Source organism: Fukomys damarensis, unplaced genomic scaffold (genome assembly GCF_012274545.1).
Source record: "Fukomys damarensis isolate Sample0158 unplaced genomic scaffold, DMR_v1.0_HiC HiC_scaffold_30, whole genome shotgun sequence".
NCBI classification, from domain to species: Eukaryota; Metazoa; Chordata; class Mammalia; order Rodentia; family Bathyergidae; genus Fukomys; species Fukomys damarensis.
The window spans coordinates 62,615,875-62,631,606 of NW_022900942.1; the positions used below are offsets into that span (position 1 = coordinate 62,615,875).

Here is a 15,732-nt window from a genome sequence, read left to right on the forward strand (position 1 = left end):
TTTTTGTTTTTTTTTTTTTTTTTTTTTTTTTTGGTACCAGGGATCGAACTCGGGTCTTTGCGCTTGCAGGGCAGGCGGCAGAACCACTGAGCTAAATCCCCGGCCCTCTATGGGATTTCCTTATACTATTCTTGTAACTTTCTGTAACATGAAACTGTGTTAAAATTAAAAATGGGGTAGCAAAAGCAAATGAGAAAATAACAAAACTCTGATGTACGCTATAACATGCAGCGAAACCTCTGTTCATCAACTCAGTCTTTTCCACGATTCTGCTCACAAACCAACTTGGACAAGAGCTGAATCAAATTTCCCCATAAGATCAACATTAAACCTAACCATTGAATTTGATTTGCTTCCTGTCCGAATGGCTTTGGCATCACAGGAAGAATTCAGTGCATGAAACTGGAGGACCCTGTGCTGAGTGAAATGGGCCAACCTCATATGAGTCCACTCATGTGAGGGACCTCGAATGGTCAGACTCACAGAGGCTACAGTAGAAAACCTCCTTGTGAGAAAGGGAGAGAGCAGAGGCTTCCAGGTGCTGTGAAAAGAGAAGCACGGGGAGCTGGTGTTTAATGGCTACACGTTTTCTGTTCTGTGGGATGGAAAGACTTCAGGGCATGGCTGCTGGTGGAGGATGGTCCGGGCTATGTTCAGATGTCTCCCTATAGCCTCATGTGATCACCGGCAGGGCCTTTGAGAGGTGAGTGGATTACGGGGGCGAATAGCCGGCTTGCTGTTGGAAGTCAGGGTCTGGTGAGAAGGCTGTCCTTAGAGTGCATCTCCCCTCCCAGCTTCCGCCTTGACTCAGCTCCTTCCTGTCCTCCATGACACAAGCAGCTCTCTTCTGCCGAGGCATCCTGCCTTGGAGCCAGCTAGACATAGCTTGAAGTGAGAGCTAAAACAATGTTTCCTCCTTTAAGTTGCAGGTATTTGGTATTGTGTTTCAGCACCAAGAAAGAGACTAGGACAAATTTTGGTACTAAGGAGAGGGGTTATTGCGGTGACACTACCTGACCATGGTTTAGATGGTAAGGTCTGCGGAGTTGACTTGAGAAGCAGCCCTAGAATGCTGTGAACTGGCCTTGCTGGGAGATTCTGGTCAGAACTCACATCAGAATGTGGATTACAATGCAGACGGTAAAGACCACACTCAGGAGGTTTCATTTGGGAACAAGGACCCCATCGGCATTTGGACTGCAGGTCATGTGTAGTAAGTGTGGGCAGGAAATTTGTCTTCATTTTGCTCATGTCCAGAGATTTTGCAGGAGACTGAGATCAGGGGCAGTGGGCTGATTAACCTGACAGAGAAAATTTCAAGGCAGCCCAACATTCAAGCTGTGGCATAGGTGCTGATGGGGGCTTTTAGCCACCCCAATATTGAGCACCAAGTGCAAACAGTACCACTGAGTGACTTAAAAAGTTTTGTGTTCCACCTGAAAGGAAGCTAAGTTGGGGCCTGTAAAGTTGGAACACAGGAGAGCCTGGCTGCTGAGAAAATTACCATTAAAAAGAAGCCAGGGCTGGGGACGTAGCTCAGTGGTGCTACCGCCCACCTCGAAAGTGCAAGGTCCCGATTTCCATCCCCTGTACAAAACAACAACAAAACAAAAACCAAAACCCAAAAGAAACCAAAGGGACAGGGATGTAGCTCAGTGGTGCTGAACCCACCTGGCAAGTGCAAGGTCCTAAATTCAATCCCCAGGATCAAAAAAAAAAGAGAGAAGGAGATGGAGAAGGAGAGGTAGGAGAGGAAGAAGACGCGGCCAAGGACTTTGGGATAAGAGAATAGAAAGGATGGCGTGAGGGCATGTGAAGGACCAGGCAGGTCCCGTCCGGCGCAGGCTCAGGATTAGCAAGTCGGAAGACTTTGCTTTGACAAGACTGCCTCCGGGAACCCTGCTAACAATGGCTGCCTAGGGAACGGCCTCAGCCGTCCAGGCTCGCGGGATTGCCACTGCTCCGGCTGGCGCAGACCCTGGCGACATCCACACGGTGCCGGTTCCAGGTGCACTCAGAATGCGAGAGTCGTGGGGTGAGGAGGGTTCCCACCCAGATTTCAGAAGAAGGCCTGGGAGGGCAGCGGGGGAGGCCGGGCGTGTGGCGCGAAGGTGCTGCGGTCACCCCAGAAGTGCAGAGGAGCCAGGAGCACGGGACAGCCGAAGGAAGCCACAGGAGTGAGCAAAGCCAGCCCAAAGGCAGGACCCCGAGGGCTCCCGACACCGCAGACTCCTACTGTGGGGCTGCGGAGGCCGTCGGGAGTTCGCATCTCACGACCTTCCTTGGGTGCTGGACGTGGAGCTACAGGAAATAACGTTTGCCTTGCTGCTTCAGTCTTTCTTGGTCTCGCTGGTTTCCATCCCTCTATTTCCTCCCTTTTGGAGTGAGAATGTTTACCCTTTGTTTAACTTCTTTTTTATTTTTACAGGGGCTCGCAGCTAAGTGTTTGTCCTAAGTTTCAGAGGAGTCTTTGTATTTGGGCTTTTTCAGCAATGCTGCAACTGTTAGTACTTTGGCAGCTCTTAGAGGATTAAGTGAAATTTGCAGGGTTGGGCATGAGTCTCTCCGAGGCCGGGGAGCAATACTTTAATTTCTATCACATGTCGCCAAAGAGCCTCATGCCGTCACAGGCGGGCCCTCTGGGAGGGGGAACTGCAGCTGATTTGTTGCCAGGAGGCAGGGCCTGGTTGGAGGCGGCGGCTGGGGCATGGCCTGGAAGGGTTACGTCCCTCCTGGCTCCTCCCACCTCTGCTTCAGGGTGTGTGGGAGCAGCTTCTCCCCTCCACTCTCCTGCCGTGCTCCGACCAAGGCTGGGATATGAGCCCGAATTCCACCTCTCCTCCTTCACCTGCGTCGTCAGATAGCTTGAAAGAGACTGGGACGCACGTGAACAACAGCATGAACGTACTCAGTGTGGTGAACTGCACACTTGGAGGTGCTGAAACAGCAGCCATGGTGAGACACCTGTCATCCCGCACTCTGGGAGGCTGAGGCAGGAGGATCACAAGTTTGAGCCCAGCCTAGGCAATGCAACAACTTGGTAAGACACCGTCTCAGAATAAAAAATATAAAATGGGTGAGGAGGTAGCAGAGGGCGAAGGTCCTGGGTTCAATACCAAGTGTTGCAAAAAATAAAAGTCAAACAGTGTATTTTATGTAGTGTACTTTATCACACATACCAAAAAGCCAGTGAGGGTCGACAGCTCCGTTTGTTCTTTCGCCTTACTTGTCAGCACTGTCCCCAGAACGACTACAGAGCGCAGTCCCCTTCTTCCAAAACGTCTAAGGAGCAGCCCCCGCCCATGGGTGCCATGGTGCCAAGCAAAGAAACAATCCCTGTGCCCGGAGGCGGGCGGTAGTCGCCAGCGGGGTAATGAGCGGCAGGTGCGCTGCAGGGCGGGAACCCCGAGAGATCGGCGTTTGCTGCGCTCTTCCCTTTGACCTCTGCAGTGTGAGCAGGAAATAAAGCTACTGTCTCGTCCGGGTCATCGCTGTCAGACGCGCGAGCATGGGCAGGGGCTGCGGCAGCTGCCTGGGCAGACACCAAGGCCCGACTATCTTAGTCTTTGAGAAGTGGGAGGATTTCTAGGAGTTTGAGGTCAGCCTGGGCCGCACAGGGAGACCCTGGAAGGAGAAGAGGGGAGGGGAGGGGAGGGGGAAAAGAAGAAACTGAAAGAAAGAAAGGAGAGAGAGAATTGCCAACAGCTATCACGTCCTACAGAATGCAGCCCTGACCCACCTTTATCTAGAGATTCGATCCCAGTGCCCAGTGCCCGGTGCCCAAAGGAAGACCTCCTGCTCGTCCTTTCTGATCTGCCAAATTAGACTACCAAATTGAGCAGGGTTTAGGAAAAAAGTCACTCCTGGGTCACAGAGTTTAATCATCCTGAAGACACTGGATATGCATCAAGGAGTCGCTCTTCCACCAGCTGAGAACAAAAGGCCTCCTTGTCCCAGCCCTTAGCAACTCTGCTCCCTTCCAGTTTTGAAGTTTCCTGAGTGACTCATTTAAAGGCCTGAGTTTGCTGATTTTTTTGTTGCTTTGTTTTTTCAAAAACAGGGTCTTCTGTGTAGCCCAGGCTGGCCTCCAACGCATAGAGATCCTCCTGCCTCAGCCTCCTGGGTGCTGGGATTACAGGTGCGTGCCAGCACTCCTGGCTGCTCACTGATTTCGTTTTCATACCACCCACTGTGACACTTTCCATGCGGTGCACGCCCAAGGATGTTTATCAATATTTTCCAGTGAATGAGACCATTATTTCAACAGTTTAAAAAAAGTCACACTTGTTGCTGTGTTAATAAGGGAAGAGAGCATGGGCTCATTGTGGAAAATCTGCAACAGCTGAGATGACCAAGCGGATGGATGTTGGGTGCATTTCTACATGATTTGGGGGCAAATCCTTCATAATCACAGAATGACTACAGCTGTGTCAGCCCACTGTCCCCTTGCCTGTGAGCCGGCAACTCTTGTACCTCTGGTCACAAGTGGAGGCTTCTGATGCCGTGAAGTTCAAGGGCAAGAGTGCATCTGCTGAAGACATCCTGGTTCTTTGAGAATCAAGTAGTAATAAAAAACCAGAAAGCCTTCGGTTGCGGGAAGGTACAAATTCTTTTTGTTTGTTTTTTTCCCAGTACCAGGGATCGAACTCGGGACCTTGCGCTTGCCAGGCAGGCACAGCACCACTGGGCTACATCCCTGGCCCAGGACAAAATTCTTTATTAGCCTGCTATCTCGCCCCACCTACTACTTTAAGAAACTTTCCTTGCTGCCCTGGTCAGCATAAGATTACCGCTGCGCCCAGCGTCCTCACTCACCCGATGCTCTGTCCAATTACTGTGTGTACGCAGTACAAAGTGGCTAGGTCAGAGTGTCTGTCTTCGCCCGCTCTGAGGCCTTGATGTCCCAGACCCCAGTGTATTATGAAGTTATGCAAGTCTCCACTGTCTTTCTTTCTTTAGGCCTTGCCGTCCCTCTTTCAAGGCAGATCAGAGGATTGGTCACCCTCTGATAGGTGGAGTCATCAGTTTTCTGTTACTGTGACAACATACCCGAGGTGCAGTGTGTGCAAAGCAACAAGGTTCATGCAGCTTGTGGTGCTGGAGGCTGGACGTGCAGAAGGCGTGGTGTTGCCGCTTGCTGAGCAGGGCCCTGGGGGGCATCACCTCAGCCTGGGTGGCACCACAGTGGGAGGAGAGGGAGTGGGCACAGGGCAGAACAGGAAGCCAGACCCGGGACCCCAGGACCAAGCTCCTTCTCAAAAAACCAGGTGGAAACCACAGCAAGCTGCAACCCACAATGCAGGGCGAGCTCGATTAGGGTCAATGATAGACCCCACCCAGTGGAGGAAGCTGAGTCCTCAACAAGAAGCTCAGTGTTTATTTTCACTTGTTTGCTGGCATCTGTAGACAGTGAAATAATGACCACAGCAGATGTAGGTTAGGGGCTAACTCCAGAAGTCCCAGGTTAAATAAAACAAACCCACAATTTCATTCACCCCAGCTCTCTAAACCCTCACAAATGTATTCCTCAAGAACAGTCAGTGGCAGGGCGTGATGGTGCATCCCAGCACTTGGGAGGCTGAGGCAGGAGGATCACAGTGAGTTCAAGGCCAGCCTGGGCTGCACAATGAAACCCTGTCTCAAAAAAACAAACAAACAAAAAAACACAAGCTGGGCATGGTGGCGCACGCCTGTAATCCCAGCACTCGGGAGGCTGAGGCAGGAGGATCGCTGTGAGTTCGAGAGCAGCCTGGGCTACATGGTCTGTTCAGGTCAGTGTGAACTACATAGTGAGACACTGTCTCAAAACAAAACAAAACAAACAAACAAACAAACAAAAACCAACAGAAAAGCCCAACCAGTCGATGGCCAGGTGACTGCCAATAGGTCTGGGGTGTGTCCACAATACACACTGCACCCCACAGGCAATCAGAGGGGACGAATACGAAGTTCTCAGGCGTCGCCCCTCCATGTTTTCCAGCTCAGCCATCTTAAAGCCAGACTAGGATGGTCCAACAGCAAATTAGTAAAATCTGTACGTATCCTGGCATTTAGGGATATAAAAAGTATGCCGTGTTTCCCTGGACTACAGTTGAGTTTGCATTTTCTGTGCAGGAAAGCTTTCATTGTCACCCTGCAAAATATTTGCTCAGGGAGAAATGGGAGAAGATGGTTCACACCTGAGCTGTAATAAAGAGAAAGCTCTTCCTAAACATGGCTAAAATGAAAAAGAGAGAAGGTCTTTGTGGACTGGGCTTCGAAGCCACACAGAAGGGCTTATATCTCAGCTTCCTAAATAGGACTGCTACTTGGCCACTCGAGGAAATGTCACAGCACCCAGGGCGTGGTGGCACATGCCTGTGATCTCAGCATTTTGGGAGGCTGAGGCAGGAGGATTCCAAGGCTGAGCCCAGCCTGAACAATGTAGTAATTTCGTGAGAACCAGCCTTCTAAAAATAGAGGTGGGGACATAGTCTGTGCAAAGGCCTTGGGGTCAGTCCCTGGGACTGCCAAAACCAGAGCAGACGAAGCGGCAGCAGAGGCTGGGGTGTGCCTTAGTGGCAGAGCACTTGCCTAGCGACTGAGATGCCCTGGGTTCCGTCTACCGCACATGGGCGTGCACACACAGGGAGATGCATACTCAGTCAGTGAACACGTTTCAGGAGCCATGAAAAGCCCCAGGCATGAAGCCTTCCGAAGAGTGCTAACACGAATAATGGGAACAGACGTTCGAGAGCGGCAAGGCTCCCTCAGACAGGGTTTTGATCTCTTTGTTGGTCTAAAACAGGCTGGCAGGATGAAAAGCACCCATGCACTGTCCAAAGACACATGCACTTGTTGTTTCTGGCAAGAAGAAAATGCTTAACCACAGACAGAAAGGATGGAGAGAAAGCAAAAGACAACAGAAGATAATCTGGGGACCCCGTGAGTCATTCAGACTCCAGCATGAGGGGCTGCTGATCGGGCCAGAGGGTGGCGGTGAGAAGGACCAGGCAGTGTTTGAGGCCTGGGCTTTGCTCCAGATGCTCTGGAAGGGAGCGGGGAGGAGTAGGGGACACGAGCGCCTGGAGGGGCCGCTGCTGGCCCGTGGAGGTAGCAGGGATCCTTCCTGCCACAGCTCCCGTTAGCGTCTGGTGTCATCCTTCTCCGGATTCAAATTTTAATGCAAAGTAAACAAAACACTCTGGGAATGACAGCCCTTGTGGCTGAGGTCACCTGGCTGTTTTGAAGTTTTAAAAAATGACTTATTCAGGACCTGCAGATGTGTGAACCAACCGCATGGGAAAGGAGCAATCAAAATATGGGCCGATTTAGAAATTACTCTCATCCTGGAGGAGGAATCCTGCAGAGCTCTGCTGCACATGCTTTGCTTAGCTTCCAAACGGGTTGGAAAACAGCTGGGAATGGTGGTACATGCCTGTAATCCCAGCACTCTGGGAGGCTGAAGCAGGAGGATCTTGTGTTCGAAGCCAGCCTGAAGTACCATAGTGAAACTGCCTTAAAACAACACCACCACGGGGGGGGATGGGTTGGAAAAATAAAATGATATACATGTCCAACTTTTAAGAATAAAGATGTATCAAACTTGGGTGCCTAGCTATTTGGGAGAGCACCTAGATACCATGCACGAGGCCCTGGGTTCAATCCCAGCACTAAAAAAGATAAACAACTGACTAAAGACAAATAAAAAGTCAAGATTATCCCGGAGGCTGGGAAGTGAGGAAGCGTCCCTTCCTTTTACAGGGACAGGGAGGGCTGTTCCGGCCTCCGGGGACATCCTGGCTGGGCTGGGAACACTTCCGGCCCTGACTTGTGACCTTCACTGACCCCAGGGGGCCGACCTGCAGCCCTGGCCCTGTGTTTATACGCTGTAATTCTTGGCTGATCCTAAGTATCACCTGTTCCAGGATACACATTTCTAATTTTGCTGATGAGGTCATAGAAATCCAAAGCCACCTGATAAATGGCTTGACAGCTTTTGTTCTGTTTCTGGTAAAAAGCAACCAGACCCAGGAAGGGTGATTCATACTTGCTAATGATTAACTGCCCGGGGCTCCTTTTCCCAGGCCTTCATCCTGAGCTCCGTCCACAGCCCCTTCTCTCACGTTTTACCTTTAGTATTTATTTATTTATTTAGGTACAGGGGATCGGACTCGGGACCTTACACTTGTGAGGCAGGTGCGGTGCCACTGAGCTAGATCTCCGGCCCCTTTATTATGGTTTATTTTGAGACAGGATCTCTCAGAGTTGCTAAGTTGCCCAGGCTGGGCTTGAACTTGCTATCCACCTGCCTCAGCCTCCCAGAATGCGGGTGAAGGGTTCCTAGACAGTAAATAAGACAGCAAGACGAAAGAGCTCGATCACAGTTGTGTCCCATTTTAGATCCCTGCTCAGATTTTTCTTTAGGACACAAATCTAACACAAAGAAGAACCAAATTTTGATGTCCAGTAATTGGGGATTTTCATGAAAATGACACCCCTAGACTCTTGGGCGGTTTCTTCGGGGTACAAATGATGGAGGAGCCCTGTTCCCGCCTGCCAGCCTAGGGCGGGGACCTGTCCTTGTGCCCTTTAGTGCTCCCCAGCCCTTGTTACTATTTTCCCATCACTCCAAAAGCATACAGGCATGTAAAGATTTTACCAAAAAAGTTCGCTACAGAGGTCTGTACCAGGCTTTGATTTTAAATTTTGTGGACACTGGACCTCATGTTGTAGCCCAGGTGGCCTGAAACTTGCCGTCCTCACTCAGCCTCCCCAGGGCCGGGGTAACAGTTTGTACCATCATGTTCGGTTTTGTCCAACTTTTTCTTTTTCTTTTCTTTTTTTGTTTTTTGTTTTTTTTTTTTTGGTACCAAGCTCAGGCCCTTGTGCTTGTGAGGCAGGCACCGGAACCACTCAGCTAAATCCCCGGCCCTATCCAACTTTTTCTTTATTGTAGTTATTTTTATTAGTTCACGTTTGCAGTACATAATGACTGCAATCATCTCAGGGAGTCTGTGTATGAAGAGAACACACCTTAATTCTGTCTCCATCTCCTCCCTCGATCTCCCTGTCCCTTACCTGTTGGAAAGGATTCACCTCCTTGTTCCTATTATCTATCTTTTTATTTTATTCTTTAATTTATTTATACTCTGGTTTCTCACGTAAGAGAAACCGTGTAACATTTAAGCATGACTTATTTCATGTGACATTCTGGTCTCAAGGCACAAACATTTTCCTACAAACAATTCAAGTTTTCCCTTCTTTATGACAGAGTAGCACTCCATCGTGCATGTGTGAATACCACGTTTTACAGTGACCCATGCACACCCTGCTTATAGCGGCACAACTCATGAAAGGCTAAATCTTGGAATCAGCCCCTTTGTCCATCCACAGATGAGTGGATAAAGAAAATGTTCAACTTGTTAAAAAGCAGGATTCTTCCTAACTCAGCTGGACCTAGGCCTGACATATGCCACAGCTATTTTTCCCAGTTCCATTGCTTTGAAAGTTTTAGAGAATTGTCTTTGAGTCTCACATAAATTTTTTGAAATGATGACTATCTCTTGATTTTGAGTTCCGACTTGAAACCTTCTCTGTCTAAGATCACCTGTTTACAGGAGCTGCCAGTTAGAACCTAGTTCCACACCCCCGACTCTGCCAACCTCTGCCCAGGAAAGGGTTTGGCTGGGGGAGGAGCCTGAGCCTACTACTCGTTGTAGTAGTTTCTCCCCCTTCCTGCTGGGACCAACGAAAACATGTTCAGAAATTGTCAGCCGTCACCCTGCAGGTAAAACTGCCATACGACGGGCCTTGAATAACTCTGATTTAAACTGCTTTTGCATTTTGTTTTAAAATTTAGATTAACCAGCCCTGTTTGGCAGTGCACGCCTGTAATCCCAGCACTCCAGAGGCTGAGGCAGGAGGATTGCTGCAAGTTCAAGAGCAGCATAGTGAGTTCCATGTCAGTCTCAACTACATAGTGAGACCTTGTCTCAAAAAAAAAAAAAAAATAGATTAACCGTATTTTATTAAAGGAGTAAGATGGAGATCCTGCTATTTTTTTTTTTTTTTTCAGTGCTGAGGATTAAACTCAGGGCCTTTACATTGAGCTACATCCCCACCCCTTTTGATTTATTGTTGGTTTATTTCACACAGGATCTTGCTAACTCTCTAAATTGGTCCAGGCCTGGTTGGAACCTGGGATATTCCGGCCTCAGCCCTCCACATTGCTGAGATTTATAGTCACATATCACTATACGGCTTTGTTTGTTCTTATTTTTCATTTATTTATTTATTTTTTGGTACCCGGGATTGAACTCGGGACCTTACAGTTGCAAGGCAGGCGGCAGAACCACTAAGCCAAATCCTCAGCCTGGTTTATTTATTTAATGTTTAGACAGGGTCTCCCTATGTTGGCCAGGCTGTCCTCAAATTTGGAGGTTTCTGCCTCAGCCTCCTGGTTAGCAGGGACTATAGGCCGAATCACTGTGACCTTGGCCTGGCTTTATTTTTCACTAAAATTAGGGGTAATTAACTAAATCCAAGGATGGGTCCTATCAGTTCATTCCTGATGTGAAAAGCCACTTTCACCAAAATCTAAGACTGTGTATATTGTAATCTGCCCCATTGTCCTTTGCTTGCTGTTTATTTGTTCTCCAGTAAAATCATAAACTTTAAAATGCACTTACCTGCCTGTAATCCCAATACTCAGGCACTCAGGCTGAGTCAGGAGGATCGCTGTGAGTTCCAGGCCAGCCTGGGCTGCACAGCAAGACCCTGTCTCAAAAAAACAAACAAACCAAAAAGAAGCCCTGAGCTCCAGGGGAAGCACAAGCCCTGCCCCTCCCCAGCTCTTCCCTTTCAGAACCTCCTCGGCTACTGTGAGAAGTTTCATTACCTGGACCTGTCAGTTAAAAAGACAACAACAACAGAAAAAACAACCAACTGTGAGTATGTCAAGCGAAACTGCTTTGAGTTTAAAGGCACACTTGCCTGTTGTTTTCTGAAAGTCTTCTTTTATGTCCCTCCATAGCGTTCTAGTTTTCTCTGTAAAACTCACAAGCATTTCTGGTTGATTTGGGTCCTAGGTATTTCATCACTGTGTTCTTGTATAAATGGCTCCTGCTCTTTGGCTTTGGGCAGAAGTGATGGTGGTAACGGGATAACCCTTCTTGGCAAAGTGAGAGAAGGAAGCAGGCTGGGTGAGGGCCCTGAAGACCTTGCTTTCACTGCATAGATACAGGACTTGGTGCAAATCATACTTTTTGAAAACTAAGACACTTTGCTTCTCTGCATTCATAACCCTATTAGTTCTGGCCTTTTTGATGGTCGTTTGCTTCTAATGAGACAGGGTCTTGCTGTGTAGGTGAGGCTGGCCTTGAACTCAATGTGCAGCCCATTTGAGGTTGGCCTCAAACTCACTGAGATCCTCCTGCCTCAGCTTACCCCCAGCTAGTTGAGCTTTTAAATTACAAAAGCAGTCTAGCTCTTTCTTTAAAAAGAACATTAGGGAGGTACAACGAATACCAATAGAAAGTTTGGCAAAAGTTATGAATGCGCAAGAAGAAAAAAAAATGTCCAATACGTACACAAGACGGGCTTAGTTTCTCAAATGCAAATCTGAAAAATCAAGATGGCCTCCAGGCATAGCAGGGTACGCCTATCGTTCTAGCCACTTGGGAAGCTGAGGCAAGAGGATTGCAGGTTTGAACTTGGACGACTTCGTGACACTGTCTCAAAAAAAAAAATCATATTCAAAGTGTTGGGTGTGGTGCTCCTTGGCTCCAACCTCCCCCCACCGGCTCCCCTACATAGGTACAACTTTCATTACCATTCGTTCACCTCCGGATGGACCAAGAGGAAGTGGGCCAACCGGATGCAGGCCGGCACATCTTCTAACACCTTTCTTGGAGTTCTAAGTAGGTCATCGGGAGGCTGTGACACTTGTCATTGTTGTGACAGAGCATCTGACATAAACACTTAAATAAAAGCAGACTGGCTTTGTTTCAGAGGATGGAACGGCTCCGACATCACATTGAGGCTGAGGGCAGAAGCCCTGGGCAGGTAGGTGTGGCGGGAAGCAATTTATCCCTCCTCAACCTAAACCAGGGGCGGAGAGGAGGGGAGGGGCCCTGACCAGGTCACTCCTTCAGGAACACGCCCCAGTGATCTACTTCCTCCAACCAGGCGCCTCCTAACCGGCCATTAGGCTATGAGTGATGCTGGACTGATCCATTAAAGATGCATTGCCCTGCCCCGCCCCGCGTAGTTCAAACTGGCTTTAAAGTATATATCCCATGCTGGCTTTCAACTCATGGTGATCCTCCTGCCTCAGCCTCCCGAGTGCTGGGGTTTCAGGCGTGCTCCACCCCAGCTAGCGAGGTCATGGCTTTGGGGGACACTTCGTATTCGAACCCTAACAGGAGGTGATTAGGAAGTGTCCATCGAATTTCTGAAAGCGAGTGGGTACCTTTGGCCCAGCTGTTCCATCTCTTAGAGACAAACATGCTAGCTGAGGTCCTGAACGATCTCGCGAGACCCTGCTCGGGTCAGTGGGTCCCCTGCACAATCAGCACCGCCCCTTTCACTTGGCCGCTGTTCATTTTCTGTCGGTTGCACAGCTCACCAACTACAACCTGGAAGTAAGTCCTGCGCATCGCTAAATGTTAAATACTAGCGGATGCAAATTTCAAAATATCATTATTTAGATCACTGGCCTGCATTATTTAGATCACTGGCCTGGGGCGGGGTGGGGTGTGGTCTCAGCAGGGAAAATCAGGTAAGGCGCCCAGACTTCAACCCCATAAGAGTAAGGCGGGATGGGCGAGAGGCATGATGCGGGGGTAGCAGCTGAGGGCTGCAGAGCTTGCTCAGCATGTATGGGCGAGGGATCCCCAGAACTGCAAAAGTGGCACAGTCTGTAATAGCTAATTTCTTGGAAACACCCCAAAAGCCCATCAACCTATAAATGGATAAAGATGTGTTTTTTCTCTACAGTGGAATACTACTCAGTCGTAAAGAAGGATAAACGACACATTTATAGCTAAACGGATGTGGCTTGAAGCTATACTCTGAAGTGAAATAAATCCAACAGATGCATAAATATCGCATCGTCTCTTTGGTGTAAGAATTGAAAATGTAAATGGGACCAAAAGGCATAACAGACAATGTGAAATAAGAAAAAAGTCATTCGATAAGAAAGGGCAACTAGAGAGAGGGTGAAGGAGAAAGGAAGGAGAAATTAAAAAGTGAGAATAGAAGGAAATAATGGAAATGGGGCTTTTCTAAGTGAGGGAGAGGGGAATGGGGAAAAAAGAGGAATCCAGTTCCATCATGTAAAGGTACGAATTCCCTATGAATGCGATCATTATGTAAACCTAAAGTGTACCCATAAAATTAAAAATTAAAAAAAGCAAAATGTCTGGATGGCGGCAGTGGGGGCGCCTGCTTTAGGTCAGGCAGTCAGAGGTGGTGACATCTAGGCCAAGCCCTGCCTAGTAAGAAGTTGCTAGACACCGACCAGGTGAAGACGGGGCAGCCCAGACCGGGGACCGGGAGCATCACGGGAGGGAAAAGGGATCACAGAGGCCCATAGCACGCGGAGGGACGGCTGGGTCTTTTCTGTCTCCCTCAATGTGACGTCTCCGTTCTTGCTTGAAGTCTGGAGAGCGATCTTTTTCTCCTTTTGATTTAGCGAGGAGAGAGTCTGGGCTGAGCTCAGTGGTGGAGGATGTGTGCCTAGGCCGTGCCAGGCCCTGGCTTCACCCCTCTTCTCCAAACAGAGATCAAAGAAGGAAAGAGGAGGTAGGAAGACAGGCTCCCTGGAAAGGAGAGGTAGTTTTCGCGGTGCAGCCCCCTTGGTATCCAGGACGTCCTGGTGTCCTGGCATAGTCTAAACCAGTGTCTACCTTGCCACCCACCTGACTGTCCAACACAGCGCTGCTAGCGACCACTCCAGGGCCACGTGCACCATACCTGGCTTTTATTTATTTATTTATTTATTTATTTTTGAGGCAGGGTCTCACTATGTAGTTGAGACTGCCCTGGAACTGACTGTGTAGTCCAGGCTGGTCCTGAACTCACAGCATCCTCCTGCCTCTGCCTCCTGAGTGCTGGGATTACAGGTGTGCGATACCATGCCCGACTCCTTGCTTTTACCTTTTAGCTCTGTTATATGATTGTGCTATTTAAATCTGAAAACAAACAAAAACATGCCCGGTATAGGCATGGAATGAGAGCGTTTAAATAACTCTCACAAACCGTAAAGCACAGTGCAGATATAAAGGAGGTAAAGGCTGAGTTCAGTGAATTCATGTTTTTGTTTGCTTTGGGTTGGCCTGGTTTTATTCTATCCTTTTGCCCTGACCCCAGGATTCCAACGCACGCACAGGTGAGCAACGGGAGAACCTCTGGGGAGATGGAAGGGCAGGAGGAAAAAGCAGATCACAGCAAAGTGAGCGGAAAGCAAGCAAGTGCCACCAGTTCTGGTTCGGCCCAGGGGACGGGACAAGAATTAGTCCCTGTGGTGAAGCTGGTGTCACCACAGATGCCCGGCCCAAACCCAGATCCTTGAAAGGACAAGGGCCAGCCTCTGCCACCCATTATTTTGCTTACTTATTTGACAGACTCTGTCCCATGTCCAGCGCCCAGCCGCGGCGCATTTTATAGAAGGAGCTGCCCTCCCAGACGCTCGAGGCAAAAGCACCCAGCAACAGACTGTGTGGCACTGTTACTCCACCTCCGGCCGGTAATGCTGGAATTCATGCCTTTCCACTGTGGAGAAGATGAGCAAAATAAATACGGTTTCCCACCACTGGCCGGGCCCGGTAGCAGAAACAAACAGTAATTACATTTATTTGGTGCACTTTTTCCAAGTTCCTGTGAAAAGTCTCTAACAACTGTTTCTTTGCCTGGCCTTGAGGCGGCTGCAGGAGATAAGACACCTATGCGAGAGAGATACAACGGTAAAAAACATTTATCAGCAAGCCCCCCGCAATCAATTCCGTTCACATTCATCTGAATCGGGCAAATAACAGGTAGCAAACGTGTGTCTCCATACAACTTTCCGTACAAAACAATGGGGGGTAAAAAACCACAAAACTTAAAAGACCTTGAATCTGTTTTAAGGAGAGGCCCTGAGACGTTAAGGGTCAGACAGAACCAGAACTGAAGCTTGTTTTTCCACCCTAAGAAAAGCAATAAACAGATCCCAAGTCTTTGGCAGCTACCGGGAGCTTTTCGAGGTCGAGTTTCGAAGATCCCAGGCACCTTCTTCCCAGAAGGTCCCCGCAGTGTGGCACTGGCCGTGGGGGAGGGTGGGGTGGCTTCCACCCGGGGTCTCTGGGGCTCCCCCTGCACCACAAAACTCGCCGGTGCTGCTCTCCGCGGTGCCCTGCCGGCTCTGCTCGGGCACAAGGTAAGCGAGGGCCCGGTGCAGCCAAGGCGAGTTTAAGCCTGCGCTTTCGCCTCCCGCCGCTCTGAAAGAGGCTTTTACCTCTCTCCACCCCGCCCCCTGGCCCTGTGAAGTTTGTTTTCAAGCTGCAAACTCGGTTTCCACCTCCGTCGCCTGAGAATCGCATTCCTCAGCCAAGTTTTGCAGAGAGGAAAGCAGAGCTATCTCTGTGCACGTCCTGAGAGCCACCGCGTGGCCAAGCGGCAGCACCGGGAAGGGGGAGCCGGCCCGAGGCGCGCTCCGAAAGCCGCCTTGGAAGTTAGCAAACAAAGCGTCTCCGCAGTAACCGCCGGTGCCAG

At 49.4% G+C, this 15,732-nt stretch overlaps 2 long non-coding RNA genes across 3 annotated transcripts in view; both read right to left on the minus strand.

Moving 5' to 3' along the window:
• Positions 1–11,993, minus strand: part of LOC104872428 — a 16,292-nt gene extending 4,299 nt beyond the window's left edge. The window contains exon 1 of one of the 2 annotated variants that reach the window (XR_783170.2): positions 11,813–11,993. This is a non-coding gene — a long non-coding RNA (uncharacterized LOC104872428). Of the gene's footprint in view, positions 1–10,670; positions 10,707–11,812 lie in introns of those variants that run through there. The other variant, XR_783171.1, reaches the window with a different exon arrangement.
• A 2,106-nt stretch (positions 11,994–14,099) lies between these two features.
• LOC104872427 lies at positions 14,100–15,726 on the minus strand. The gene is made up of 3 exons (XR_783169.2): positions 14,832–15,726; positions 14,596–14,754; positions 14,100–14,174 (listed from the first exon to the last, which is right to left on the minus strand). It is a non-coding gene; the product is annotated as an uncharacterized LOC104872427 (long non-coding RNA).
• Between the last annotated feature and the right edge of the window lie 6 nt (positions 15,727–15,732).